This window comes from Lynx canadensis, chromosome B4 (genome assembly GCF_007474595.2).
Source record: "Lynx canadensis isolate LIC74 chromosome B4, mLynCan4.pri.v2, whole genome shotgun sequence".
Classification (NCBI taxonomy): domain Eukaryota; kingdom Metazoa; phylum Chordata; class Mammalia; order Carnivora; family Felidae; genus Lynx; species Lynx canadensis.
Window position 1 is genome coordinate 100,030,517 of NC_044309.1, and position 27,021 is coordinate 100,057,537.

The 27,021-nt window shown below is 38.2% G+C and overlaps 1 long non-coding RNA gene across 2 annotated transcripts in view; it reads left to right on the plus strand.

Moving 5' to 3' along the window:
* The first annotated feature begins 319 nt into the window (after positions 1–319).
* LOC115518249 overlaps positions 320–27,021 on the plus strand; it is an 89,328-nt gene continuing 62,626 nt past the window's right edge. The window contains exons 1-3 of one of the 2 annotated variants that reach the window (XR_004343821.1): positions 320–567; positions 1,069–1,221; positions 17,639–17,680. This is a non-coding gene — a long non-coding RNA (uncharacterized LOC115518249). Of the gene's footprint in view, positions 568–1,068; positions 1,222–17,638; positions 17,681–27,021 lie in introns of those variants that run through there. The other variant, XR_004343820.1, reaches the window with a different exon arrangement.

The following is a 27,021-nucleotide window of genomic DNA, read 5'->3' on the forward strand; positions in this document are numbered from 1 at the left end:
AGCGTCAGACTCTTGATTTCAGCTTGGGTCATGATCTCACAGTTGTGGGATCAAGCCTCATGTCGGGCTCTGTGCTAGGCATGGAGCCTGCTTGGGATTTTCTCTCTTTCCCTCTCTCTCTCTGTCCCTCCTCCTCTCTCTCTCTCTCTCTCTCTCTCTCTCAAAAAAAAAAAAATTATGCTCCTTTCTAATAATAGGAGAATCATATCTACTCATTCGTGCACCATCAGGATTAAGGCAAGTATTTGTGTACAGTGGTAAGAAATTAAATGTTGTTTCACAGATTCTGAGTTTTTTTTTTTTTTTTCTTTAATCTTTCCTATGGGCAAACACTTGAGGAGGAGACCGAAGAACTCAATTCTCACGTTATTGTTAGAAGAAACTCCAAGAGAAGCCTAAAGAGGAGAGGAGGAGAAGGAGGTGGAGATGAGCAGCTGTGTATCCACCAACAGCCTGGAGGTGGGAGGTGAAGGATTGACTCAGAAAAGCAGTCAAGATTTAATTAAAGACCCAGGCGTGGAGACGCTCATGTGAGGGGAACAAAGAAGACTCACCTGTAACTTCCTGGTATTTGTTGGGAGAGGATGAAGGGAAGAGATTTATATGAATGTTAAGAATATGTAGCAATGTGGGAGGGAGCCCATAGGGGAAATTGTAAGATAAGTACATGAAATATGATTGGTTGAGAGTATAAAGCAACATTGGGAGAGGCTCTTGATAGGAATAATTACACGAACGCAGCTGATAGCTACAGCCCTTTGTCTCCTAGAAGTAGGATGGCTACTGTGGCTAGGTAGAACAGTGTTATGAGTTAGCTAATCAAAGAGTGTTAAAAATCCATGCAAACTGCATCTTGGGCTCACCCCTACTCTATGAGGGTGAGAGACAGGAATGAGAAATAAGTATTGCTTTATGACGCTGGCCCCGGAACTCTCAGGAAGTAGTATAAATCCTTCAGTAGCAGTTCTGCCGAAGGACTAAACCAGACAGGACGATAGGTTTCATACTGGGTACTAACTCTTGTTAAATACCCAGATTATGACATTCAGAACAGGGTCTGTCCTACAGGAACCGTGTACTAATCAACAGAGAAGATCTCCTGGAGGAAGACCATTTACTTAAGTCTCTTAAGTCATGGAGCCATCCACCCCTTTCTCCTTAAGGGCATATCTCTTACTTCCTTTTGGCCAAGGGAGAAGAGGAAAGAAAAAGAAAAAGAAGGTAAGGCTTATTAAATCTCTAATGACAGTAATAATTGTATTGAGAGCTAACATTATTAAACACTCACTATGTTTAGGGCACTGGTCTCAGAGCTCTAGTTGTATTGTTATTTTTTATTTATTTGATTATTGCAACAACTTTGGAATAGGTATAATTTTGTTAGCAGGGCACACCTTCTTATAGTGGAAGATCATAGCTATGGGAAGATGGGTTTCCAGCTGATTACACTGCTTCTGTGGCCTGTCAGGTGCTCTAGGGAAGACTTTGTTGCCTAAAGCCTCTGTGTGCACAACCTGTAATTTGCAGATATAATAGCTATCATAAAGAGTTATATTGATGATTAGAGATAATATTATATAAAGGGTCTAACATGGTCGTTAGCATGGAGGAAGTAGACAGTAAAAGGGAATTAATGTCAGGTCCTCTTTGATTAAACTCTTTTTGTTCTTCTATTTTACACTTAAAGTTAGGATAAAATTAGTTACCGCCATTTTCTCTTCCAAGCCCTGCTTTTTTTTTTTTTGTTTTTTTTTTTCTTAAATTCTCAAAGGGAGTCCTAAAGCAGGAGATCAACAGACCAGTGCATAATGAGAATGAAGAGATGTTCTTGATTCTGCTAATGAATTTTAGCCAGTTCCGTTCAATAGTAGACAAACTTAGAGCCCAAACAAAGAGTTAAATGTTATAACCAGGTATTCCCAGTTTTTCCCAAGTTTCATGACTGAGTATCTAGTAGAGGCCAAATCAGAAAGAAAAGTTCCAGGAATGCAGGACTGAGCCAGGCCAGATTATTTTAATTTATTATTTGGCCCTCCAAGGGGCAGGGCAAAGCACCAGGAACAGTGAGATCAAGCTACAGGCAGTTCTGATCATTTATTTCCTCTAACTAGGCTCAGTCAATCTTAGTAAAATGAAGTGGCGTAGATTGGCTTTTGATAACTTCAGATGGCAAGTAATATTTGAGTGTTTTCAGTAAAACAAAAGATAGAAGTGATAAATAGTGGGAATAGTGACATGCTGTGAGAATGGTTCATGAGAAAAATTAATAATGCTACCAATTTCTATCATTACATCCTGGGGAAGCTACAGAATTATTCAGGGGCTTGGTCTTAATTATCTTCTAATGAAGATTTGATTTCATTTGCTCTTGTAATCTCTCATTCTTATGTCTCTTTCCATACACTTCCCTTGCTTTTAATTTCCTAGAGTTAAAATGTTCCATGCTTAATATTCTCAGTAGAGCAGCTGAGCTCCATAGAGGAAATACTATGTCAATCTCACAAATAATATAATGAGTTGTGCAAGGGCCTTGCTTTACTACTGCTGGTCATATTTTTATGTGATGCATGTACTCAGTAGGAGGAATGAGGAAGGATTTAGGGAGAAGCAATGTGATAGCCACTCCTATAAATCTTCTCAACTACTGCTCTCCCGGTTTGCTTTAGCTTTGTTAAAAAATATCTTAGGCTTTTCCGCATTTTTAAAAATAAAATTTCCCTTGTATCAAAGGACTACATTCAGATTGTGTAGAGAGTCAAATAGTTCTGTAAGGTCATTATGAAAAGCACCAACAACTTTAATGGATTACTACTTCCTAATTTTTCACTTTTAGACATTATCTACCTCTTTCCCATGAAAGGTGAAGATTTAGCTCTCTTTCCCTCCCCTCCTTGCCCATCCCAATCACCCACACATTTCCCATCCGTCCATTCTCCCATCCCCTCCGTAGAGTTTTATTCTCTTGAAAAATTTCATTGGGTCTATAGTTTGCACGTAAATAATTAAAACTATTCAAATGATGCCTATACTTGAGTAATGTAATATACTATAACTGTTTTCCGTGCACAATATTTGATTTTTCCAAATTATCTTCTTTGTTGATGATTATTCTTTTAATGTGTTTATCACAAATTTAAACCCAAATTCTCACCCAATTGTGTAAACCTCTTATTAACACATCACATATTCTACCAGCTTCATCTTTTGGAAATAACTTTCCCAGGAACTTGTAATTGATTTAAATTTAGGTAGTGGCTTTCAAGACCTGCTGCCAAGCTGTCCTAGGATCTTATCTTGGGATTTCCTTTTCATCTCTCTCTTGTGTGGCAGCCTCTGTTTTCTTCAGTTCTCAGTGTTTTTCTTCCTCTGTTCCCCCATTTTATTGGATAACATCCTTCCGTAGCTTCCTGAGAAAGAAAGGATGGGCAGCAAAGTTTTCGAGACTTGCATATTCAAAAATGTATTTATTCCACCTTCAGGCTTAATTATAGTGTGGATGGATAGTTTGTTGGATACAAAATTCTAGGGAGCAAATCATTTTCCTGTGCAATTTTAAAAGCATTGCTCTGTTGTTTCATAGCTTCTTCTGTTAATTAGAAGCCGAAATTCTGTCATTATTTTTGATGGTCTGTAAAACCTGTTGTGTCTGGAAGACTCTTTATATTTGCTCTTCTTCCTAATGGCCTGAAATTTTATGTGTCTATTTTCATGCATTATGTTGGGCATTCAGTCCAGAAACTCAAGTCCTTTAGTTTGTTAACATTTTTTGAAATTGATTTTTATTTGCTCTCTCTGCATTTTCTTCTGGAACACACCTATTATAATGAAGTTAGATCTCCTGAATTAATCCCCTGATTTTCCTATTATTTCTCAACTATAGACCACTTCTGTTTTCCTTCTACTTTCTGGACGATTTCCTTAATATTTATTTCAGGATTTCTGTTGTGTGTTTAATTTCTACAATCATATTTTTAATTGTTAAACATCACCTTTATGCTGATATAACTTATATACAAAAAAACCCCACACCATTTAAGTGTATAGTCAGTTTTGACAATGTATATTTAATCAATATATGAACCATTTCAATTATACCAAAACTTTTTTTTGTGCACTTTGTAGGATTTCATTATGTATCTTTTTCATTCTTTTAACCTATTTTTACATTTAAAGTGGCTTCTTGTACATGGAATATCGCTGCATCTTTTTTCCCCAATACAGATTAATAATCTTTGCCTTTTAATTGGAGTGTTTAGACCATTTTCATTTAGTGTACTTATCTATCTGGTTAGGTTTAATTGATATTATACTGTTCGCTTTCTATTTGTCTCATTTAATCATTGGTTATTTTTCATATTTTTCTGCCTTCTTTTGGATTAATTGAATGTTTTTCAGTATTTCATTTTATTTCCACTATTGGCTTAATCATTATAATTCTATGATCATCTTAAAAATTTTTTTTTCAAGAACTCTTTTTTTATTTCCAAATATCCTTTTTAAGAGTCCAACCTATTGTTTCATGGATGTATTTTTTTCTCCTTATCTCTGTGAATATATTAATACACTTGAGGTTTTCTTCTCCCTGCATAGTTGCTCCAATTTGCTTTCCTCCAACAGTTTGTTTTGTTTCTTTCACATCAGAGGATTTCCTCTAATGTTTTACAATATACTCTAGGGGATTCCATTTTGGATAATGACCCACCAACCAAATTGGATCCTTGCTTTTTGGGAATTTTTAAGATGAGACACAGCAAGAGTAGTAGCAGTGGTAGAGGAGAACAAAATGGAACAGGTGCTGAGACAAAGGGAAGCTGAGTCATAAGAATGAGTAACAGCTGATGACTGCATTTCAAGGGATGCTTGGTGTCTGAGTGGGGATGAATGACTTAAGCAGGTTCATGAGGGCAAATAGCTACTGAAATAGTTTTCTGGGTTCTCCAGTTTCTTGTGCATCTTTACAACCAACTGAACTCCCACTACCATGTGGTGGGATACCAAGATACCACTGGTATCTTGTAGCCCAAAGGACCTTAGCATATACACATAATAGAAGGTGTAATTAGCAGAAGCAATTAATGTAAAGTGTAAAATCTGCAGGTTATACATGTTAGGCTAAAAGCTTTACAAATTATAAGGCACATAATGAGTAGGAATGTGTGCTCTGTAGTCAGAGCACCTGAATTTGAATCCTGGCTCTGCAACCTTGGGCCTATCACTGAACTCCTCACCCTTAATTCCTCATAGGTGGGGATAATAATCAGAGGTAGTTTCAGAATTTCTATTTAGAAGTGGATTTGCTAGCAATCTGATTGGAAAAAGAACTTGCACTGAGTTTGTGTAGCACATTCCAAAAAAGTCAGCTTTTCAAATCGAACAATAGAGAGTGGCTGAGAGAGAGAGAGAGTTAGAGTTAAAGATACTCGTTGGCACCATCATTCCTAATAACACTGGTTGGTTTGTTATGAGAACTAAATAAAATTATTTATTTTAGGGATTTAACATAAGGCCTAGTAATACGTATTCTATGCATTATCAATGATGGTATTAAATTATTATAATATTTTTATTATCAGGTATTTGAATGAAGGACATATGACAGAGAGGAACAAGAGTTTCTTGAAGTGACAGGCAGGTCATGGTGTCTCTACAATAGGCTTAATACACCTCCACTCTAAACCTGGAATTAAATGAGCGCTGTATCCAATTCTATCTCTTTCGCACTCTAGAGAACTCCTCTCCTGTGGTTACTGCCTGTGGTTGAAGCTGTCTGCTTACTCTGTCTTTGCTTTATCACTGTGTCATGCCCTCTAACAACTGCATTCCCAGGGAACTCTATGTTGTATGCAGTGACTTGCCCCCACCCCCCCAAAGATGCTGCTTCTGATTTTTAAATTTGTGTCTTGTCAGCCAAGTTCAGTTTCAACTCCCAGTGGCCAGGCATCCTTTTTTTCTCCCCCTAGACTGTTCCCTGAATCAAGTCTTTATTTACTTTGCAAATCCCATCACGCCTAGATGATGGGCTGAGACGACATATGTGGAAACACAACCCTATATAAGATATACCAGTAAACATTTTGTGATTTTCACAGACGGTTGGGGCTGAGGGTACAGTGAAGTCACACTGTTAATCAAATCTTACAAAATGTACTTCTCTCTTATTCATGCTTATTCAAAGTCTTCCCACAATGAATTCTTATGTAAGTTGATACGTAGTTTTAAAAAGCCATTGTTGCTGAGGCTTAAAGAAGTAAATGCTCTTTGAGTAGACTCGAACCATCTTCTTGCCTGCCCTAGCCGCTGAAGGTAGCTCCTCATCCCACGCTCCACACATCTAAGGACTTGAATTTGCTTTGAGTCAGTCTCCTTCCTCACCACCTTTACCTTCACTTCCACTTATTTGCTTTTCATCTTTTTTTTTTTTTTTTCTAGATGTGATGTTCTTGCTCTGGTTGGCTTTTCTGAATAGGTTTTAGCCTAGTTTGACCCTTTATCTTGATGAAACCTTTAAATGACACTCTTGTATAAAGGTGTCCACAGGTCTGACTTGTTGCCCTTAGAAAGGACCCCGCTCTTGGAGCCTTTGGTGATCCATCCATTCTTCCCTGGTTCTGGATTAGAAGTGGATAAATTGGACATTCTACAAGTATTAAGGACTTTGGATTTAATGGAGATCACCAGTTCTCAACCTTTACTTTCATCAACACTAATGAAGGATAATTTCACATCAATAACACATTCGCATAAGTGGAGCTGGATAATGTGAAATTCTTACTATACTAGTAATATCATTATTCTTTTTTCTCTCTCTCAGAAATGCAGCTGGAAATGTTAGAGTGACATTATTAATGGGATACTTTTAAATCCACTCTAATTTATGGAAAATGTATAAACTACATTAGTTTATGATGCATAACAAATTACTTAAGTTACACTTCATTATTGATTGAGACACATTAGTGAATTTTAAATCTTTTTTTTTTTTTTAAGTTCTTAACAGTGGAATTCTTCTTAGTAGGGACCTGTTTCTGAAAAGTCCAACATGTAAAACAAATTGAAAGGGAATCTCACTGATTGGATTAGAACTCAATCCCTTCTGTGTTCTTTGAAGACCATGCAGCCCCTCCATAAAGTTCTTGGGGCTTTGCAGAGCACAATGTGAAAACCCAATGCCTTTAATTATATCTTAAGCTACAAGCAGTGATTCCATGAAGTTGCACCACAGTGAGAGTTCATCCAGGATAAGGCATCTAGGAAAGTATTTTTATGAGGAAGCTATTGAACTGTGACAACATTGTACTATTTGGAATATTGGAACCAGACTCTTACTGCATTGTTTTATTCCTTCATTACCATGTCCCTCCAGGTCCCTACTCCTTGTGATTCATGGCTATCACCCAGAAGCCAAGGACACCTGGCCTGCCATCCTCTCCCAAACCCTCATTGCCATTTCATCCCTATCCGTGCTGACCTTATCCCATCTGGCTCTTGTCTTACTGATTGTCCATCTGTCCAATGTGGCCTCTGGAACGCCTCCTCTCTTGTCAACATATTCCATTATATGCTCCATACCACGTTTTTCTCTTTCCCATGGACTCCTTTGTCTTGGTTAATGACTCCATGGTCCTCCTCTTGCTTTCTGAGTCATCATCTCTGATGACTCACATACCCTCCACTTCATATTTAGTCACCAATTCCTATTCATTCTAGGTTTAAAAATGTCTCTCAGGTGTGAGGGAAATCTGGCTGCAATGTCTGTCATTCCATTGATCACCAGGGTTGAGTTGGTCAATCTAGCTTGCTAGGTGGGTGTCTCTTTCCTCCCTCACTGCTCTGTGAGTGTTCTTCCCGAAACTGCACACTTGGTCAAAGAAGATGACCTTCCCTGAAAGAGCAGGACTGTCCTTCAGTAGAGGGTATAGTTCTGCTAGAACCTCCAAAAACAAGCTCTCCAAGTCCATTTGTAGGGGAACATATGGTAGTGAAGCTTCTAAGACTCCAGACGTATACAGATGAGGTGCTGCATGTGGCAGTCTGCCTTTATTTAAAAAAAAAAAAGTCTCAGGGGCGCCTGGGTGGCGCAGTCGGTTAAGCGTCCGACTTCAGCCAGGTCACGATCTCGCGCTCCGTGAGTTCGAGCCCCGCGTCGGGCTCTGGGCTGATGGCTCAGAGCCTGGAGCCTGCTTCAGATTCTATGTCTCCCTCTCTCTCTGCCCCTCCCCCGTTCATGCTCTGTCTCTCTCTGTCCCAAAAATAAATAAACGTTGAAAAAAAAAAAAAAAAGTCTCCAAATCTGACACCATCATAATCTCTAGGCTCTTAAAATAACTTTTGCACAGAGCTTTGAATATAGTCTATACTCAAAAAAGTTTGCTGAGTGCAGTATTCGTTTTAATATTTTCCAAATGTGCGTGCCCTCTTTCCTGCCTTCTCCCCTGCTTATTTATTTTCTTTCTGACTTCAGTCTCATATTTGGGTGAAGATATTTAAGATTTTCTTCTATTCAATATTTATGATTGACATTCTTTTGAAAAACTAATAGTTGTAACCTTAAGGTAGGATTTTAATAGGGAATATAGCAAACTTTAGCAATTTTATTCAATTTTACTATATAGAGCAGCAGTTTCCAACCTTGATGTTGTTTTGATCAGGCATTTCAGAAGGATCTGGAGTCTCTCTCTATTTTTTTAAGTTTATTTATTTTGAGAGAGAAAGAAGACACGAGCAGGGGAGAGGCAGAGAGTGAATCCCAAGCAGGCTCTGCACTGACAGCGTGGAGCTGATACAGGGCTCGAACCCATGAACCATGAGATCATGACATGAGCCGAAACCAAGAGTCAGATGCTTAACCAGCTGAGCCACCCTGGTACCCAGGAAGAACCTGGAATCTAATGGGGGAAATGTGAATAAGAGAGACCAGCAGTGTGATAGAGACTCTGAAAGGAATATGTGCCAGGTAATGTGGTGCAGTGATCAATTCTACCTGAGGTTAGGGAGGTGGGGAGGTCTTAGAGGGCTTCAAAGAGGGAGTAGCTCCCACTTTTGGAATTTAAATGGTTTGTAGGTGCTCAGATAAGGAAGATGGGATGAGAGAGTTTAAGGTAGGTTAGGCTAAAGAAGGTGAGAAATGTTCATTGTATTTTACAGAAGGATAGGATTTTAATAGCTATGAATGGAAAGTGCGTATAGCAGGTGGAAAGAACAGTAATAATTAAGGTGTGTGGTTTAGGGCATGTTTGAGACTTATCAATAACTCTTTGACCTCATGACAAGGTGTATTGAGAGAAAAGAGTGGATAGGCAGGTGGGTTTCCATTATGGAAGGCCATGAGAACCATAGTAAGTAGTTCCACTTTAGGAAATGTTGAGCTCAAGAATATTCTTTAGCATGGAAAGAGAGCACCAAAGCTAAACTGTAAGCTAAGAATTCTGGTGACATGTGTGAGGACTGGACTGTAGTGGGGGAGAGATTGGTGGGCTGCATTGACCAGACTTGTGACTGACAAGTCTTGTATGGTTATTGAAAATGTTGGTGGGCAGTCCTCAGATTCCATAACCTTATCTTCCAGTTTAGAATGAAAGTATGATGGCGAAAGAGGAAAACTAGGCAGAGAAATGTTATGCAGGGCCTTCAACAGTTTGATTTTTTGAGGAGACGGCTGTTGCCAATGAACTTTGCTTGTAGTGAGCTGTAATGTAGTGAGGAGGTAGAACAGCAGGAGAGGACGAAATTAGTGTGGGGAATATTGTTACCTGTTGCAGCAACTATCTGATCACCTAAAAGATTTACACATTTCTTCCCCTCACCAGCTCCCCTTCTGGCAACCATTCTCGGTAACAAAAGGGGAGGTATTATGGAAGAAAATTTAAGAAAAATATTAGGTAGGCTTTTGTTCACACCAGCAGGACTTGACATTTTACAGGTTCTAACTCATTGAATCCTCATAACAATGCTATATAGTAGATTTTTTTAATCCTATTTTACAGTTGAGGTAACCAAGTCTCCGAGAGGACAAGTGACCCATGTGAGGTCACGTAATGAGTAGGTGGCAGAACCAAGATCTGAACCCAGAAACATCTAGGTTCAAAGCCCCTTCTTTTTCCAACAAATGCTGTTTTGTATTTTTGTATTATCTTAGGAAATGCTTTTTTTCTCTTATGAAGTATTATTGTTAATATATGTCTCCCAAGTTGACATCAAATATTCCAAATCTGGGAAGTAAGTTAAGGAGGAAATTAAAGAAACCTACATCAACAGACACATTCTTTTCCACTTTCATTCATGCAGTTTAATTTTTACACACTGAAAAGACTATTTTCATGAAATTAGCCAGCCATGAATGTCACATTATTTTTCCTTTTCTTTTCTGATTGCCAAGAGGATCTCACCTAAAATTAGAAAATATTTTGGTACATCACCTCTCACAGGGATGTACAAATTAAATTAATAAATTTATGCACTGCTATGAATTCTTTATGACTGAGTTGTCAATTGCTTCCTTCAGGCAATGAGCCAATGTTTATTAAGTAGCTACAATGGGGATAGTGTTTTGGGAGGCTTTGCAGAAAGTGTCAAAGGAAATAACTGTAGATGTGATTTCCATCACAAGAGGGTTATGATCTAATGAAGAAAATGAACAAAATATATAAGAATAGAGGAGAACAAAAGTATATATATATACACACATATATATATACACACACACACTCTCTAGTGATAGTTATATATGTATATATATCTATATAGATATATCTTTAAAACTACAGATATTCACACACATATATATGTATATGACTGTCGCTAGAGATCACATATGCATCACTGGAAAACAATTATTATAACAATGATAGATACATGTCTAGAGACTGTAAAAATAGCCGGAATTAAGTGGAAGTGTTCTCAATAGACAATATGGTAAAGTAGTCAATTCTGAGAACAGTTTTAAAGAAATGTTATAAAATTGTAAATCAAAGAAGTCTGTTGAATTCAAATGCTCATTAGACATTTTTATGACTTCTTACAAGCATTATGACTTTTTATTTTTCCAAGTTGTATAGTCTGTGATTAATAGGTGATTATAAAATTGAAAAATTTCAATTCAAACCAATTTTAGCACACAATCTTTGACATCTTTTGAAAGCATATAAAATTCATTCTTTTTCAAAGTTGTCCAAATTTAAACGAAAAGATAACTAGAAGGCTACTAAGTACAAATGAAACAGTACACAGAATTATCAGAAAAATATTTATGATATTATAAAAGTTGCTCATATTAACTCCTCATTAGAACTTTCATTATTTTGAACTTAACAGTAAAAAAGGCATCATATTGATGTTACACATTAGTGAAAAATACATTGAAATGAAAGTATTCTCTGGGTACTTTTCAATTTGAAAATAACTGAACAATTACGAATTAAGAATAGTTACATTGAAATAACTGAATCAGTAGTAGAGATGGTATCTGGTTCACATTAGTCATAGAATGTAGCAGCTTTGGAATTAGGGTTTTGAATTCTGAATGTCTTTAGTTTTTACACTTACACTTCACAATAAAACAATACTTTATACACAATTAAGGAAAGTATGATACAGTGGCTCAAGTGCTAGGTGAAAGCTGAAGGAATTATGGTTCTATTTATGGCTTAGGAGTTTATTAACTCCTACCCTGAACAAATATTGTGTGAGCCTTGATTTCTTCATTTGTACTTTCATTCATTCAACAATCTTTATGAAGACCTGCTACAGTGTGATAGGCATGGTTATAAAGTGATCAAGTCAGAAACAGTCTTTGCCTTATTAGAATTTATATAATAGGAGACAAACCAGTAAACAAATAAAAATATAATTTCATATTGTGAAAGGTATTTAAAGGAAAATAATGGGATGCTGTGATGGAGAACCAAGGGGATGATGGTGAAACATTTTTAAGTTTGCTGGTTACAAAAGACTCTGAGAAAGTGACATTTGAGCAGAGAGTTGGAGGTTGAATAGAGATGGCCAGTTTTGAGAAAAGAAAGGGGAAAGTCCGTGCCAGGACAAGCAAACAACACCTGTAAGACCCTAGTGAGAAAGAATGTGGCATGTTTGAGGAAGCTAGAGGAAGCTGATGTGGTTGTAGCGTAAGAAACAAGAGGAGAGTGGTCATAGGTCGGGCTGAGTTTGAGAAGCTTAGATCAGTGTAGAGACTCTTAAACCACAGTGATGTTCAGGGGATTGGATTTTATTGTAAGTGACATGGGAAGCCATTGAGGAGTTTTAGATGAGTGACATGAGCTTTCAGGTCTCTGTGTGGCGAATGGATTTAAGGAAGACAATAGGAGGGAAGAAGACCAATAAGAGACTTGATGCATTGTCCACCTGACAATGATGGTGGTGGACTTTCCTTTGGGGCTGGTGATGCAAATGGACAGAAGGGGAAAGAACCAGCATGTATTATGGATGCAGAATGGACAAAAGTCATTAATAAATTGACTGTGGGGATGAAGAGAAAAAAAAAGGTGTCCAGAATGACTCCCGGGTTTCTGGTTTGAGTAACTGGTAGACTGAGGGGCCATTATTGAGATGGGGAAGGCCGGGAATAATGATAACACTTACACCTCTGTACTCCTTTGAGGCTGCCTCTGGAAAGGTCTATATATTTCCTGGGGTTGGTTAATATATAAACAAGAGCTATTTATTAAAATTATATTCTAGTTCAACATAATATATTTCAAGGGCAACCTTTAAAAAATTCAGATAATGGATTTTTTTCACTAGGAAGTAATATCTTGGAAAAATATATTAAGCAAGACATGCTACTGCATTGTGAGGGAACCAGGAAATTTAAGGGAAAAAAAAAAACCCTTAAATGATATGTAGCAAACACTGAAAGAATAAGATACATAAATTGTAATTTTAGACCTAGGAAATCAGATCCAGATTTGATATGTAAACAGATTGGCCTGTAAATCTCCCTGAGGGACCATCTTCTTTCCTTGAAGAAAACTGTTATTGTTTTCCTGTTTTCAGCAGTTCAGTGGTTGGGGTGGACAAAGAAGATTTAGTGATTGAGTCAGATTTGATGTTTTTATAGAATGAGTGTAGGGAAGGAAGTAGGAAGCTCTTTGTAGATGTGGGTAGGAGAATGATCAGGTTTTTCTTGTGGCTGAGGACAAAAGAAAAGTAAAATAAAATTTAGGGATTATTGCAACAAAAAGTTAGTTACCCCTTTCTTGTGATAAAAAATATAGGGGTACCTGGGTGGCTCAGTCGATTATATGTCTGACTCTGGGTTTCGGCTCAGGTCATGATTTCATTCATGGTTTGTGGGATCCAGCCCCACATCCAGCTCTGCGTTGACAGGGTGGGGGCCTTCTTGGGATTCTCTCTCCCACTCTCTCTATCCCTTTCCTGCTTGTCCTCTCTCTCTCTCTCTCTCTCTCTCTCTCTCTCTCTCTCTCAAAATAAATAAATATTTTTTAAAAACTATACGCAAAATGTACCATGTAAGGGGCGCCTGGGTGGCTTGGTCGGTTAAGCGTCCGACTTCGGCTGAGGTCATGATTTCACGGTCCGTGAGTTCGAGCCCCACGTTGAGCTCTGGGCTGACAGCTCAGAGCCTGGAGCCTGTTTCAGATTCTGTGTCTCCCTCTCTCTCTGCCCCTCCCCTATTCATGCTTTGTCTCTCTCTGTCTCAGAAATAAATAAATGTTAAAAAAAAATTTTAAAAAAAAGTACCATGTAAGCTTCTAAATTCATCCTAGATAGCTGTTGTTTTGTACTGTTTAGGACATTTCTGTATGACAGAGGCTGATCTGATATAGTGCTAGGAAAAGTACTGGGGCTGGGGGCAAGTTCCAGACCTGCTATCTACTGAATGTGTCTTCATTTGTGGTAGGTACTGTAGTTCCTATTTTACAAGAGTATCCTTGAAGGTCAATTAATTTTTTTTTTTTTTTTTTTTTGCTGAAATGCCTGCTCTTGTGCCTAGAGCTCAGTAGACTGTCAATGAATATTTACTGAGTCAGAATCATGTAATTGCTCCTTTAAAAATAACAGATTTTGTAAACTTCTGGTAACGAAATCACTACTTTTAGATTTATACTTTTCATTTTTAAATTTATATTTTCTACAATATCTTATGAAAGTTCTTAAGTGAATCTTGTTTTGTAAACCCTTAATTCTGAAATAATTGTAGATTCACATGTAATTATAAGAAGATATAGAGATCCTGTATGCCTTTGACCCTGTTGTTCCTAATGGTAACATCTTACATAACTAATGTAGTATCACACCTGGGAGATTGCTATCGATAAAAATCTACCAATATTTTCCATATTTTGCCACCAGCTTTACATGCAATCCTTTGTGTGTGTGTGTGTGTGTGTGTGTGTGTGTTTCGTTCTATGCAATTTTATTGTATGTGTAGATTCATGGGAAACCAGCACAGCCAAGACACATACCAGTCTCGTCTCAGAGATTCCTTGTGCCACCCTTTTGTAGCTACATCCACTTCAACTCCTTCCTTCAACGTCTGGTAACTACTAATCTATTCTCCATCTCTACAATTTTCTCATTTCAAGAAATTTATATAAATGGAGTCATGTCCTATTTAATCATTTCAGATGGTCTGTTTTTCACTCAGCACAGTTCTCTTGAGAGGCATCCAAGTTGTTGTGTGTATCAGTAGTTCCTTACTTTTTATTGTTGCGTAGTGCTTAATGATTTGGAGGTACCATAGTTTGTTTACATTTTTACTCATTGAAAGAGAATTTGGTAGCTTCCAGTTTTTCGCTATCAGAAATAAAGCTTCTATGAATATTTGTGTACATATTTGTGTGTGTGTGTGTGTTTGAGAATCTAAATTTTCATTTACACCTTTTTTGTTTTGATGATTCATTATGTTAATCCATTAACTCAGTATTTTTAGCTAATGGTTAAAGAAAATTTACAAATCAGCAGTGAAAAGAGATTCTGGCCCTTTTGGAGGTAATCCTATTGGTCAAAACAGGAATAATTCTGACATTTATGTCAATGAACTATAATTAAGTGATATAGCCTGACATCTAGGCGCTCACATGTTGGCTACATGTGTATCTAATGTATTAGCATCATATAACTATGCCAGCTGCTGGTGAAAATTCACGGCTGTATTAACATAGTAAAGATGTCTATATGGCAGTAAAACACATTTGCTTGTAAAACGTCTCCCAAGAAAAACACTCTTCTAATTGTGACATGTACTAGAATTTAATGCCTTTTTACATATAAATACAAATATTTAGACAATGTCCTCTAATTCATCTCCTTTTGTGCAGAATGCATGGAAGTGTTGAAATAAGTAAAATCCTTGACACATGCCCAGACCACGTCAATTCTTACTCATCGAGTGTCACTAAATGAGAAGCCCTTTGCCTGGGTGATGACTGGCAAAGTGACAATAGCTAAACAATTGTTAAATAATATTAACAAATCCATATATAGTGCATGCTGTATACCAATTACTGTTCTTTGCCAGTGCTTCTTATTAATGTGAACTAATCTCCACTAAAATTCTATGGGGTATGAACTATCAATATTCTCATTGCACAGCTAGGAACACTGAGGCACAGACAGTGGTTAAATAACTTTTCCAAAGTCCTCAGCCAGTAATTGGCAAAATGGAGAAGAACTCAGACAGTCTTGTTCCAAAGCCCATCCCTTAACTCTGTGCTCTTTGCAAGATTAGAATCAGTTAATACAAATAAGCCACCACACCCAGATAAGATGTTTTAATTAACATTGGGGTTCTGGGTTTTTCACTTGTCAAAATGAAATGAGAACTCACACCTTTCCTTCAACTAAACTAAATTCTTAAAGAAATGTGGTATAGCAGGCATTTCCAGCTAAAGCCTAGGTGCTAGTTACCTTTTAGAATTAAACACATCAGGGTCACCTGGGTGGTTCAGTCGGTTAAATGTCTGACTCTTGATTTCGGCTCAGGTCCTGATCTCACGGTTTGTGAGACTGAACCCTGCATCAGGCTCAGGGCTGACAGTGCGTAGCCTGCTTGGGATTCTCTTTCTCCCTCTTTCTCTGCCTCTCCCTCTCCCTCTCTCTCTCTCTCAAAATACATAAATAAATGTTAAAAATATATTTAAAAAGAACTAAACATATCAGGGAAGGTTTACTCAACGTCTGTTTGAAAGAAGTTCTAAAAAAACCTCTTTGAGAATGAGCTCATTCTACGAGGAGAGAGAATTAATAAGCAAGCTTGGTAATAAGAAATGAGAACCAATTTTGAGTACAACATGCTTTTTGCTATTGAAATCTGCTTTCCAGTGTGATGCTTATCAATTCATCTCTAGGAAACTGAGAGCTGAATATAAAAATGGAAAAATCCACTTTCACAAAAAAACTTAGTAGTTTATATACCCAGAGAGTAATCAGCATTGCACCGGTGTCCATTAAAAATGGAGCATGGTACAAAGGAGCATGGTACAAAAAATGGAATTATGAATAAGGTGGGTGCAAGGAATATGAAACTTTGATACATTTAGGGCACTGACATATTAGAAGCACTTGAAATGTCAGCCAAACACTGTCCTTAGCACCATGGGAATACTCAAAACCTTTCATGGCAGCACCTGGCAAAATCCAAGTCTGAGTCTCTGGCTTTGATGTCTGGGGTCAATGGATTCAACAGTAGCATAAAGCTGTGCTTTTTGTCATTAGACAGTGCCCCTGGCACAAAAATCAGCACCATGGACAGCAGGTGATGGCTGTGTGCTAGGGCACCACCATCAAAGGGTGCTGATGTGTGGGGAAATCTGGTGGGCACCGAGTGGAAGTAGAAAAAAAAAGTTTATGAGCATAAACAAGGTTTGACTGAAACCTTAAATAGGCATTCTCAGAAAAATTGGGGGATCAGGAAGGGGAGGTTTTAGAGAATAGAAGTTCTGTAAAACAAGGTAGAGCTACAGCTAAAGAAATGTTATTAATCACTATTAATGTTATATCATCATTATTATTATTTATGTGACTTGCACATTGATATTAACAAAGGAAATTCCAGGTTACAAATCTAATTGATTTCTCTAAGAATAGTTTAGGAAGCTCTTGTGTATTTTTAATATATTCTTGACTAAAGATAGGTGTCTTTTAAATTTAAATTTCGATAGTAGACAGTAGTCTACTCTCCCTTTATTTTGCCTCAAGTATGAGAGAGCTGCAAGGTACATACAGTCAGCATTTTCTTGTGATTTAGGGAGTTCTTTATAAGTTGGTTAAATAATAGGATGAATTCTGGTTGTCTATCACTGCATAAAAAAATAATTAAACCTCAGTAGTATAAAGAAGCAATCATTTTATTAAGCTAAATTTCCCATGGGTAAAGAATTCAGACAGGGCATAGCCAGATGGCTTATGTATCAGTATTCCACCAGAGAAACAGAACCTGGAGGATACATGTATATTAAGAAAGTTATTGCAAAGAATTGACTTATGTGATTGTGGGGCTAGTTACGTTAGTCTGAAGTCTGCACGGTGGGCTGTCAGGAAGGGAAAGCCCCAGGAAGGGGCTGCCAGTGCAGTCCACAGGTGGAATTTCTTCTTCCTTAGAGAATCCAGTTCTGTTCTTTTTTTTTTTTTTAATTTTTTTTAACGTTTATTTTTGCGACAGAGAGAGACAGAGCATGAACGGGGGGGTGGGGCAGAGAGAGAGGGAGACACAGAATCGGAAGCAGGCTCCAGGCTCTGAGCCATCAGCCCAGAGCCCGATGTGGGGCTCAAACTCACAGACCGAGAGATCGTGACCTGAGCCAAAGTCGGCCGCTCAACTGACTGAGCCACCCAGGCGCCCCTCCAGTTCTGTTCTTATAGACTTTCAGGTGCTTGGATCAGGCTAACCTAGATTACCCAGCATAATGTCTTTTATCTAAAGCCAACTGACTTAGATGTTAATCATGATGACAAAATTACCTTCATAGCAACACCTAATTTGTGTTTGATTGAATAACTGGATACCGTAGTCTAGCAAGTCTGACATATAAAACTGACCATCACAGTTTGTCTCTGCTCCATAGTGTCAGGGAATTCAGCTGGGAAAACTCCCATGCCTGGGTTGATCCAAACTGCTGGGGAAGTGTGAGGAGACTTCTTCACTTGTGGGTCTGGTACCGGACTTAAAGACTGGGCTCAGCTGACCCTGTCATCTGGAACTCCTACTCATGGCCTCTCCATCTGGCTCTGGCTTCTCACAACATGGTAGCTTGGAAGGAGCAAGCTGAAAGGAAGTGCTCTGAAGGAAAACTGCCAAGAGAACAGGCAGAAGCTGCATGGCCTTTACTGCCTAGCCCCAGCAATCATGAAGCCTCACTTCTACACATTTTATTGATTACAAACATGTCACATAGTCTGGCCCAAGAGGAGGGAACTAGACTGTGCCTCTGATGGAAGAGTGGCAAGATCACATTGCATGAGAGCACATAGCATGGAGGATACTGTTATACCCATCTTTGGGAAATATAGTCTGCCATGTAGGGTGTGAAAATCTACAATGTCTCTCCCAATTGGAATAAAAGAAATGTTTAGAAGTTCACTAACTATTCACTAGCTCACCTCAGATACTCAAAATGGCAGAATTTAATGACATTAAAATTGATCTCTAAATATATTGCTCTTTTTCACATTCAAAAACCTATCAAGTTGGGGCTTATTATTAAAAATATGATAATTTGGGGCTGCTCTGGGATTAACCCACTTTTTTAAAATATAATTTATTGTCAAGTTAATTAGCATACAGTATATACAGTGTGCTCTTGGCTTCAGGAGTAAGATCCCCATGATTCATCATTTACATACAACATCCAGTGCTCATCCCAAGTGCCCTCCTCAATGCTCATGACCTATTTTCCCCTCTCCTCCCACCCATCAACTCTCAGTTTGTTCTCTGTATTTAAGAGTCTCTTATGGGTTTGCCTCCCTCTCTGTTTGAAACTATTTTTCCCCTTCTTCTCCCCCATGGTCTTCTGTTAAATTTCTCAAATTCCACATATGAGTAAAAACATATGATATCTGTCTTTCTCTGCCTGACTTACTTCACTTAGCATAATACCCTCCAGTTCCATCCACGTTGTTACAAATGGCAAGATTTCATTCTTTATCTTTGCCAAGTAGTATTCTATTATGTATATAAACCATATTTTCTTTATCCATTCATCAGTTCATGGACATTTGGGCTCTTTTCATAATTTGGCTATTGTTGATAGTGCTGATATAAACATTGGGGGTACATGTGCTCCTATGAATAAGCACTCCTGTGTCCTTTGGATAAATTCCTAGTAATGCTGTTGTTGGGTCATAGGATAATTCTGTTTTTAATTTTTTGAGGAAGCATCACACTGTTTTCCAGAGCGGCTGCACCAGTTTGCATTCCCACCAACAGTGCAAGAGGGGCCCCGTTTCTCCACATCCTTGCCAACATCTGTTGTTTCCTGAGTTGTTAATTTTAGCCACTCTGACAGGTGTGAGCTGGTATCTCAGTGTGGTTTTGATTTGTATTTCCCTGATGATGAGCAATGTTGAGCCATCTGGATGTCTTCTTTGGAAAAGTGTGGGACTAACCCACTTAATTTCAGTAACCTTTTGGGAGTGAAGCAGATATTAGAAACTGTATTATTGATCTATTGCTGTGTAACAAATTACCACAAACTTAGTGGCTTAAAACAACACACATTTACTGTCTCACAGTTTCTGTGACTCAGGAGTCTAGGCACGGCGTAGCTGGCTCTTTTGTTTCAGGCTCCCTCAAAGCTGAAATCAAGATTGTTGGCCAGGGGTGGGGTCTCATCTGAAGCTGGACTGAAGAAGGAGCCTCTTCCAAGTTCACATGATTGTTGGTTGCCAGGATTGAGTATCTCTTGGACTAAGAGTTTCAATTTCTAGTTGACTATTTGCTGGAAGCCACCCTAGGTCCTTGCTACGTGGGCCTCTCTATACGGAAGCTTGCTTGATCAAATCTAATAAAGGAGAGTCAATGGAGAGAGACTGGCTAGCAAGATGGAAGTTACAATCTTAGCTAATGAAATCATAGACATTACAGAGCATCTCCATTGTTAAATACTGCTGGTTACAAGCAAGTCAACATTTTCACTCACACTGAAGAGAGGGAATTACACCAAGGTATGACCAGGAAACAGGGCTACTCTGAGGACATCTTAGTATCTGTCCATCACAGAAACATTAGATGCAATTGCCAGAGCTCGGGATAAGGCCTCTCTTCCTGATCATAGTCCCTGTGACAGGAAGCATTTGATATAAAGGTGGGAGTGGGAGTCTAATCCAAGATGACAAGCAATTCTCAACTGATGGGTGAAATGCTATAGTGGAAAATGCACAACTCATTTGGAATTCTAGGTATCCAGGAAGCAGTTGATTTCAGGGAAATGTTTCAGTAAAATCTGATGGGAGGTAAGATGTAGATGCTGGTTCTGGGAGTTCCTAGGGGGACACTGACAAGAGTAAGCCAGAGTAACCACATTTTTATAGGAACTGTGGATCTGAATTTACTGAAGTAGAAACTCATATGTAGGGGAACAAAGCAAAGGCCCATTTGCCAGAATTATAGAGTAGGGGACTTTAAAAATATTTAAGTTCTCACCTAGAATTAAAATTCTGTGAGGTCAGGGAGAATGTATCTATGGACTTATCAATGAATATGCCAGATTTTGATTGTAGGAGGTGAGAGGGTGGGGAGCTTCCCTCTTTCTGGGAAGTAAAGTACCTACGGGCTCTCTGTTTATTGCCCCTGGCTGAGGCCACCCTGCCTTGGCTGTCCAAGGAACCCATGTAGTACCTGGGTGTGAGGAAGCATGGTAGTCAGAAATGGGAGCAACTGACAGCTACACTGTGTAACCCCAGATGGAGGTAACAGGTAGCCAGAAAGCGGATGCTTAATTCTACATTTTCTTAACTCATATCTCTCTGCTATGCCTGCTGGACCACAAGCTGAAAGTGGCTCATTTGCTCACCATTTTTACCATTTAAATGCACTGATCTAACATTGATAATTAATCTTGCTCCTATTTTTAAAAATAAAGATCTTTCAATACACACTCTTTTTTAACCTCCAAAACTAGAAAAAAAAAAAAAACCAAAACCTTGGAAGCTATTTAAATATTTTCTGGCACTTGGAAAAGCATAGAACTGTCGATGCAGTCCCCCTCTATATCAGAACATGAAGGTGAAAAACCTGGGATGTTTTCTAAGTACTCATACACAGTGAAGCATTTTGTAAAGGGACAGATGACCTATCACAAAGGCTAGGAAGAGCCTTCCAGAAACCTCAATCCAAACCATTCACCAGATGCTAAAACAAATGAAATTTAATAGCATCTCCCAGGTGATGTCAGCTGGAAAAAAATTGATAACCATTTTCAATTTTGGCTTTCTTTGAAAAGTAAAGCATATTTTGTGGAAAGAGAAGCTTTCTTATTGTGTCTAAATAAAATTTCTGCATAAATTCTTTGTGGTAGTAAATAATATGTATATCTCAGACACTTAACCTGTGGTTGGTAGTTCTCCAGTAATTTAACGGTAATAGCTTTGAAGGCGTGCATATTGAGACACACTGTTTCTCTAAAACATAGCTTTATATTTCTATTAGTCCTTCTTCAACTGTACATAATACTATTTTGTATTTAGATACAGATGTCCTGTTTTCCTGTTTTGAAAGGTGTTTTATTTTATTGAGGTATAACATATATACCAGACTTTTCATGAATTATAGATGTACAGCTGGACAAACGGTCATATAGTGAATACCTCCAGGTAAGCACTGTTCAGATCAAGTATTAGAAGATTACCAGGATCCAATCCTTTCTGTACAAAGAAAACCACTATTTGGACTTTTGACATCGTGCATTTGTTTTATCTATTTGTATTTCATATAAATGAAGTCTTATAGTATATACTCTTGTATCTGGCTTTTTCATACAAAGTTTGCTTATAAAATGCATTTATGTTGCTGGGTATAGCTGTAGTTCATTAATTTTCAGTGCTGTGTAGCATTCCATTGTACAAGGATAATTTAATTATTTATTCTAATATTTGATGGAAATATCAGTTGTTTCTAGTTTGGAGCTGTCATGAATAATGTGGTTATGCACACTCTTCGACTTGGCTTTTGCTACACATTTCTGTGGAGCAGGTATCTAAGAATGGAATGCTTGGTTATAGGGTGTGAATAGTTCCGTTTTAGCAGATACTCCCCAAATGGTTTTCTAAAGTGGCTGTACTAACTTACATTCCTGCCAGGAAATGCTTTGAGAGGAAAATTGGGCTTGCTTTTCCACATTTTCCTTCTTTCTTGGATATTTGTCCCTTAAACCCTCACTGCTTTGGAATCTCTCATATGCCTTAAATCAAATCTTTAAAAATATTTTGTCTACCTTTCTTAGTTCTCCTCTGCCCCAGCACGAAGTTGCTCTGCAGAAGTCTAACCCACTGTTATTCAGAACAGAAGTCCAGTCTGGATGTCCTTTGAGCCTTAGAAACAGTAAAAGCTAACTTTCATTTTATTATCCTTAAAAAATCAATGAATGAGTAAGAATTAGACAGGCAAGTGAGTATAAATGGAAAAACAAGAGGGAATAGCATCGTAAATACCAGGGCACAATGTATGCAGGGAATCATAAGTAGGTTAGCATTGTTGAATCATAAATTATGAGATGGTGGTAGAAAAATTATAGAAGCCATGTTATAAAAGACCTTAATGCCATTCTAAAGAGCTTGGTTTTTTATTTGAAAGCTGAGGGAAATCATTGGTCACTAAATTTAGGAAATAATAGGATCAGATTTTAATTTTCTAAAATTTATGTTGAAAGCAGTATGGAATGTATCTGAGGGGCCAAGCCTGGGCTCTAGAAAATTAGTATCATGAAAAGGTACAAAAGAAAAGATAGGGCCTAAATTAGAGAAAAGGGAACAGACTCAAAATATGTTTGGATGGTTAAGTCCATAAGGAAATTGAAGAAGAAAAAGTGAAAAATGACTGCCTCATTTCTTGCTTGGGTGAGCAGGAGGACAATGGTGTCAATGGCTCACACACAGATGACAGCAGGAGGTGGTCTCTTGGATTGGGAGAAGTGGGGAGGCAAAGATGAATTCAATCTGGACAATGTCAATTTTAAGGTGCCTTTGGGAAATACAAGTCCATGTGTGAGTATGGAACCTGAAGACATTGGGAGGGACTGGAGATGAATGAGATTTGGGAGTTATCAGTCTGCAATAGGTAGTTGTAAAAACCTTGAGATAGTTAGATAACTCAGATGAGACAACTCATGTAGAGCGAGAAGGAAAATGGACCAAAGACAAAGCACCACCATAAGAATGACAAGCAGAGGAAGATGCAATAATAAAGCAGATTAAGAAAGCATTACCAGAGAAGCAGAAAGAGAACAAGGACAAAGAAATGTAATCAAACCAATGAGGCACCTATTTTAAAGAGGGAGATATCAGCAGTGTTAAAGTTGGAGAGAGGATTTCTGAAATAACAAATGTGTTTATTATATTTTGACATTAGAATCTCATGGCTTTAGTTGAGTTGAAGGGAAAGAAACCAGATCACAGTGATCTGAGAAATGATAAAACTTACTCTTGAGATGTTCAGAAGAGAAAGGAATGAGAGTCAATTGTCAGACTAAAAGAGACTGAAGGGTCAAAGGACATTTTTAAAATTATGAGGAATGTGTGCACACGGGCTGGAGAGGTAGGGCTGTAATGTGGAAGGAAGAACTGGGCTGATCTCAAGAGAGGGAAGTAGAGGGTTAACAGATTGAGAAAATCTGAAGCTATAGTTAGAGACTTTAGAAATGTTACAATTCTGAGTAATTGCAGGATTCTTTGCTGTGTAATGCTTTTCTGAAATATTTGAATTTTTATGATAGCAGGAATTATTGTTTTAATCAGAAAAAGCAATAAAGATTAAAATAAAGATGCAATGGGGCGCCTGGGTGGCTCAGTCGGTTGAATGTCCGACTTCGGCTCAGGTCGTGATCTCGCAGTTCATGGGTTCGAGCCCTGCATCGGGCTCTGTGTTGACAGCTCAGAGCCTGGAGCCTGCTTCAGATTCTGTGTCTCCCTCTCTCTCTGCCCCTCCCCCGCTCATGCTCTCTCTCTCTCTCTCTCTCTCTCTCTCGCTCTCTCTCTCTCTGTCAAAAATAAACATTAAAAAATTAAAAAAAAAATAAAGATGTAATGAAGCATTGGATTTCTGCAAAGATTTAAGAAAATCAGAGTGAGAAAAGTCCTCAAAATATGAAATTAGGTTATTGAATATTATTCTCCCTGTACCTTTGTTATTTAAGAGAAAACACTTTTTGAAAACTGAGAATTTGTACTATTTGTGGGGGCATCAGTTGGATTTTTTTCTCGATCAATAAAGGAGCATTCCTCTGAAGGGAAAATAGTTTCCTAAATATATACATCATATAATTCATTAGAAAACATTATCCTAGGAAGACTGCATGGAGGCACTTAATCATCTATTATTTTCTTTCTCTGAATAGTACTTCTGATATTATTTGTCACATAATTTGCTTGATTCAGTACTATGTTTCACAATTCCAAAAATAACCTATTGATTCCAGCAAAAATTTGACAAGGGAAAGGATTTGGCAGACAGAAATGTTATACTTCAAGAATTGGTGCCTTGTACCACTCAATCATTTCTCCCTCTTTGCTAGATTGTCCCTTTTGGTCTAACTCAGAAGCTAGCAAATGAAAAAAAACAACAACTATCTATTATAACTGAGTGATGGGAAAAGTAAGATGCTTAAGTAGAAGTCACAGAATATTATAAGTTCATATAAAATTCTAAGGACTCCTCTTTCCTTTTTCCTGCACTGGATGGCAGTGGGGCAGAATATCTATTGTATTGCTGAACATCGTATTAAGAAAGCTGTATTAGGTCAGTAGTGACTGGGTCCAATGCAGTCTGGTCCAGTCTGCTCTTCTGGGATGGACAACATGATTCTTCCATGTTTCCTGTATCCACGATAACAAACTGGCTTCATTTTGACCGCAACTCTGAGCAGATGCTCCCGGCTGCTTGGGGCACTGTAATGAATGGGCTGGAGGCAGAGCGAGTTGTGAATGCAGAGATGTTCATCATGGTAGGTGGGGTAATGGTGACCTGGAAATTAAAAAAGTAAAAGCGATAGAGCCTCTGCCTTTGAGGATGACACACAGTGGAGATCCCACTCATTGGTGTGGTGCAAGCACATCATGAGCGCTGCCTGGGAGGGTTGGGGGTCAAGGGTTCATGTAGGGAAGGTATAAGAGGAGTTTAGTGGGCGAGAGAACATGTGGTAGCAAATTCCCTGAATCTGGGTTCAAGCCTTGGTGTGGTGTGACCTTGGGTAATTCATTTATTCTTTCGTCAGCAGTAAAGAGTGAGAGTAATAATAATTTTCCTGTTTTTTATAACAAGTGGTTAAAAGGATTATTCTATACATATGCAATAGATGAGATATGACTGTAACCTCTCAAGCACCATTACAATTTTTAAAAATTGATGAGTAATGACATAGTTATGACATGTTCACAAATAGCATTTATTGCATTTTTGCATTAAATCATAGTGGTATGATTTAAAGTGCTGAGAGAACAGACAAGAGAGAGATCATTTCCTGGTGGAGACACTGAGGAAGGCTTCATGAAGAAAGCAGTATTTCAGCGGGGCCTCAAAGGTTAAATAGGAATTTGGTAGTTGGAGATAAAAAGAGTCTTCCAGGGGGAGAAAACTGGGTGAGCCAAGGCCTAAAATGAAGACAGCAAAAGATATGAAAATAATAAATAAATCCTCAAGTTTTCATGGTGTGTTATGATTTACAATGTTTTTTCACTGATTGGGAATAACCATGCAATTTGGCTGTAGCATGGGGCATGCAGGGGCTGGAGAGAGAGAAGGTTGGGATCCAGGTGGAGATAATATTTTGGAGGAATTTGAGTTCTTTCCTAAGGAATATGCATAGAAATGAACAATCCACATATATAGAAAATGTCGTGAGCAGGGATTCTAATTCTCTGTTGTCACAGTGGAACATACAGAGTGTTTTTTGGTACATTAATAGATTGTGTGTTTTATAGATTTTATTCATTTCTCTTTCTTGATACTTCTCTTACAACTCTACATTTTGCATGGCTATAATGTTGCCTTTGGTACTAACCCTTCTCTGACCCTTAATACCTTAACCTGGGCAATATTATACTCCTTGCCTGGGCACGTGGCTTTCAGTCTCTTCAGTCCAGTCCATGCAGCGAAGGGCCTCCAAATCCATCTTACTGATCTTATGGCACCACTCCCCTATTCAGAATCCCACGGTGGTCCTCCATTGCTTTCTGTGGATGGCTTCGCCTGGCATTCAACTTACCTGGCTGCAAATCACCTTTCTAGTTCTATCTCCCATTATACTCTGACATGTGCCCTATATTTCAGCCATTTTCTCTCTTCTCTCTCTTTCTTCTCTAAACACAGTTTGAACATTCATGCCACTTTGACCTCCCCCTGTACTCCCTCCCCATGCATTCAGGTTGTACTTGTCATTCAACAGTGAACTCAAATGCCAGTTCCTATACAAAGTTTTCCTGGCCCTTGCATCTGGAAGTGATCATTCATGCTTTTTAACTCCTAATAGGTAACACTTTTATATAGCTTACTATGTGCTAGGCACTCTCTTCAACCTTTTACATAAATTAACTCATTTCATCCTTGTAACACCACCTGTAAGGCAGGTATAATTATTGTTCCTATTTTACAGATGAGAAAATGGAGGCATATCCTTATCTTGCCCAACATTACATAGCAAATAACTGACATAGTTGCAGTTTGAGCGGAGGAATTCTGGCATCAGTATTTGTGTTAATGGTTATGTTATATGGCCTCTAGCACCATCTTATGATAGTTGGTATCTGCCCATGGCGCTTGGTATATTTAATTTGATTGCTTTTATTTGGTTTGCTCATCCACTTTGCCTGACCCTGGGCCTTTAACCCTCACGAACC